This window comes from Mizuhopecten yessoensis, unplaced genomic scaffold, assembly GCF_002113885.1.
Source record: "Mizuhopecten yessoensis strain PY_sf001 unplaced genomic scaffold, ASM211388v2 scaffold9833, whole genome shotgun sequence".
NCBI lineage: Eukaryota > Metazoa > Mollusca > Bivalvia > Pectinida > Pectinidae > Mizuhopecten > Mizuhopecten yessoensis.
The window spans coordinates 139,818-144,953 of NW_018408245.1; positions in this window are offsets into that span (position 1 = coordinate 139,818).

The following is a 5,136-nucleotide window of genomic DNA, read 5'->3' on the forward strand; positions in this document are numbered from 1 at the left end:
ATTCTGTATACTGAAACACAACTTGAAACATTACACACACGAAGACAAAATCATAAACTAACATTAATGTATAAGATTCTTACTAATTACACTCCAACTTATCTCGATAATATCATTCAACCATTTATAAATGTAAATAATAACTATACCTTCAGAAATAACAGATTCTTTAATATACCACAGACAAGAACTACTACTTATATGAATAGCTTCTTCCCTTCTACAATGGTAAAATGGAATGCACTTGATAGCACTGTACGAAACTCCATCTCAATTTCATCTTTTAAAAAGAAACTTAAAAAAAACTTTGATACATCCGTCTCAGAAACTTTTATTAACTGTGTTCCGAGGAAACTTATCATCATTTTTGTCAGCTAAGACATTTTAAAAGTGATCTTAACTTTGATAAGTTACAAGACCATCTGATTGATGATGCTTCCTGTGTATGTGGTGTACAGAGGGAAGATCTAATACATTTTTTCTTTCGATGTCCTCTGTATTCAAATATTAGGCATCATATTACCACTATTTATAATCTAGTAGGATATTTAAATCTGCACTGTTTAGTATATGGTATTAGTAATGCATCCAACCAATTAAATAAAACTATTCTTATACATGTTGACTCTTATATTAAATCATCAAAACGTTTCGTTACTTATACGTGCTAGATAAATTCCAAATGAATATTCATGTATTGTTATTATTATTATTATTATTCAGGCAAGTTTTATCCCTTAAATAGCGAGTATTAGACATACGCTGGTGTGGGTGTGGGTGTGCATTTATGTGAGAGGAAAACGAATCACAACATTTTATATATTTAAGCATTGTACATAGCTACTGGAAATAGAAGAAGACTGATATAGGCAAAGCCTGTTGTCTTATTCTTTTGTCAATAGTGTTCTAATATCTTCTTTAATGTTAACTTATATGTTTGTATTATATATGTATTGTCAATAAAATACTTTTGAAATTGAAAATCAACATGCATGTTTGGAAACCCTGCGCTATTAGTTTTTCCGTCATCAGTCGACATCTACCACGGAAGTCGTGATATTCGGACAAGCTCTTGACAACTGTCGTAGATATAGGACAAAAGAAAAACAAAACAAAGAATCAACAAAGCCTGCACCGTTAATTCAAGGTATAGTTGTTGTTGTCTCAGCCAATGAGGTCATGGCGGCCATCTTGAATCCAAAGAAGAGTTAAAAGTATATATAAATATGTGTGTATCACCACGGAATTAGATTAGATCTAGGTCCGTGGTATCACTCACAGGAAGTTCCACTGTAACTGTGAACATACACTATATGATGTATAATGTATGCGGATAGTGCTTAAAATGACTTAATAGTCAAGGGAAACAACTCTGAAAAGCCGAAACCGAAATGTAAATCTGAGGTGCAAAACTAAATGAGTGCAGAGCATGCTATTAAAGTTTTGTTGGTCTATTCGGTTGAGGAGGAGTCGACCTTGTTGACACGGATGGTAGCACGCAGAGGGTCTAAATATGGAAGGAAACTGGAGTACCCGGAGAAAACCTACGAAAACACTTGTATTAGAGGTCCTCAATAGTAAACCTCTGGCTGTAGTGGTAGTTAGAGGGACGCCCATCCACTACCCCTGAACAAATAACGGTATACCCAGAGGTCAACCAAGGTCAAGACTTCTTGTTTGGTGAGAGCATGGGGTAATTATCTACCTGTAGGTCACTACCAGTCGGGGAATATACCCCACAACTAACAAAGATGTAAGGGGTCAGGTATACCCATGTTTGGCCATCTGACGTCACAGGCACATGTGGTCAGGAGTCAGGTACTGATTGCGGAGTGGATACTGTGAAAGTGAAATAAAGAAAAATATAAATAAATGTTACATATCTCATTTCGCCCATTTTATATAATTAATATTTGATAAAATATCAGCCTAATACGTCAAGCGTTGCATTGTTATTACAATGAGTAAATAATAAATGAAATAAATAAACGGATATCAAGGCACTGAAATTACAATATGAAGACATCATCCTGACCACATCTCTGGGTTTCGTGCAATCAAGTTTCCTGTACAATATAAATGTGACTTAAGACACAGAGTCATATACAGTACTATAATGCATCGGTCTCTTCATTCACTTCACTGGTCCAACTTTCCAATGGTTCAACTAATCAACAGACCGTATACAATTCTTCAGTCTATCCGCGTGGTCTATCGATTCTTAATCTGGTTGTTAATGCAAAAGAGTATTGGAAAAAAAATTCATATAGTAGGTGAAATATTTCCATTATCAAACAAAATTTTGTGTCTGATTTAAAGCATATGTATATTCCACTCTATAGTGATTTAAACCTGCTTCGTTTATTTTAAGTTTAATTTCATATCATCTCTGTTTATCTATAATGTACCTAATGTGTCATGTTTTGGGAGCCTCTGTAGGTAGGGGATTCACGATCACTTAGAAACCTGAGATATTATACTTTTTCCTTGATTTAAACATATTTATTGCTGAGGATTAGGCACAAGTTAAATGAACTTATCAACGCCTTTTCCTCTAATACAGTGCATATTGATATATACATGATAGCCGATTTAACGAGGCATACATAATATATTTTACAATTATTATAATTTACTTAAAACCTATTGCTGGATTTGATGAACAGTTGCACGTGTCTGAATACTTCTGTATTGGTATCTACGGACAGATTTCCATTACCAAATACTATTAAATATAAATTGACTGGATGTAAAACTTAATTAAGGATGGTTGGTCGGGTGGCGCAGTGGATAGCGCACTTGCATGCCTTTCACCAAGGCGGCCGGGGTTCAATTCCCCGATCGCATGTGAATAGGTATGGGGTCACCTGCCAGACCACGTGAGTTTTCTCGTGTACTCCGGTTTCCTCCCACACTTAGCCCCCCCCCCCCCCCCGCGCTAACATCCGGGCCAACAAGAGTGATGAGTATAAGTTGTAAAAACTTGTTTCATACTTGTTGTAAATATAAACGTAATCTTTGCTGTATCAGAAATGGCGAACAGTCTCACAGGAATATCTACAAACACATGCTGGATTATCAATAATATTAATACTGAATTAATCATTTTTCAAAGACCTGCACTGAAGCCTGAATTTCGTATGTAATATATATTTAAATTGCGTTAATTACAATAAGATGGCGGAGACGAATTTGCACCACTAGATATAGAAGATTTGAAATTATTTAAACGTGGTGATGTTCTTATTGTATTGTCTTACAAATTCCAAAGACGTAAACTCGATGGCAGAAAAGAAGAGTTACTTGAGGAGAGTCTGAAAGAAGGAATATTGTAATTATATTGGTTCCGTAAATTGTACCACGGACTTAGATATAATCTAATTCCGTGATTGTACCACGGACTTAGATATAATCTAATTGTACCACGGACTTAGATATAATCTAATTACGTGATTGTACCACGGACTTAGATATAATCTAATTGTACCACGGACTTATTGTACCACGGACTTAGATATAATCTAATTGTACCACGGACTTAGATATAATCTAATTGTACCACGGACTTAGATATAATCTAATTGAACCACGGACTTAGATATAATCTAATTCCGTGATTGTACCACGGACTTAGATATAATCTAATTGTACCACGGACTTAGATATAATCTAATTCCGTGATTGTACCACGGACTTAGATATAATCTAATTGAACCACGGACTTAGATATAATCTAATTCCGTGATTGTACCACGGACTTAGATATAATCTAATTGTACCACGGACTTAGATATAATCTAATTCCGTGATTGTACCACGGACTTAGATATAATCTAATTGAACCACGGACTTAGATATAATCTAATTCCGTGATTGTACCACGGACTTAGATATAATCTAATTGTACCACGGACTTAGATATAATCTAATTCCGTGATTGTACCACGGACTTAGATATAATCTAATTCCGTGATTGTACCACGGACTTAGATATAATCTAATTCCGTGATTGTACCGATCGCTGTAACCCACTGTGATTGGCAAAAGGGCCGATAAACAGTCGGGGTTAAATTGTTTTTCATTTCATATAAAATATTAAACCTTCGCCTTTTTTCTCTCCTCTCCTTTACTTTTTCCTTTCGCCGTGATATGACTTAAAGCTATGAATAATTAAACCATTAGTCATTTTGACTCGTGCAGGGACTGGGATCCCGGAATTAGGAAAAAGTGAAGAGGTTACATATCAGTATGCTTATAAGAAATAAATTAATTTGATACTAATTATAAAAGTGTCCCGGTCATGTTAAAAAATAACGGAATTATTGCTGATTGGAAGTCCGTTCGTGCCAGAAGCCCAAACGGTTATTTTTAGCAGAAAGGTGAAAAAAAGACATATTTATTAAACGAATCACGGAAGTTAGGGATATCTTACAACTTGTTTTAATGTTTTAATGATAATAGCTAGTGTATGTACATTGAAAAGGTTTTAATAAAGACAGCCCACACGTGCGAAAGTCTTATTGATGCCGTCAGACAGGTACATTTCGGAATTGTTTCATTGAACATAAACTAAGATAATGCTAATTCAAGTTTGAAAAAGGAAAATAAAACACTTGGTTTAGAATCTGTCATAAAACATTAAGAAAGGGGGATAAACTACTGTTGTATAGGGTCCGAAGTAGGCCCGGGAGAGGGACAAAATCATGTAACGCCCGACTGAAAACTGATTAAATTATAGAACGGGTTTATAAGAAAATAGATTAATATTGAGCAAGGGAAAAACATTAAAGATGGAAATAAAAAACGAGCTCCGAAATTTGTGGTTTTAAATTTCTGAGTAGACGTAGGCAGGGATGTGTAGTGGAACTTGAATCATCAAATCATGAACAACGGTACAATACTTTTGAAATTGGAGTTTAATTTGTCTATTCTTTTTATTGATTTATTTTTCAAATATGTAAAACAGTGAGAAAGAAATAAAGAGAAACCCAGATATTTCGCCATGATATCTCCATCGCATGTCTGAGGAGCGACCTGTTGGAGCACAGGAACTTGAAGATCCTGTGGTTGGAGACTCCCACACGAAAAATATAGAACGGGAATATTCCTATTTTCTAAAACGAGGCTAAAGGGAAA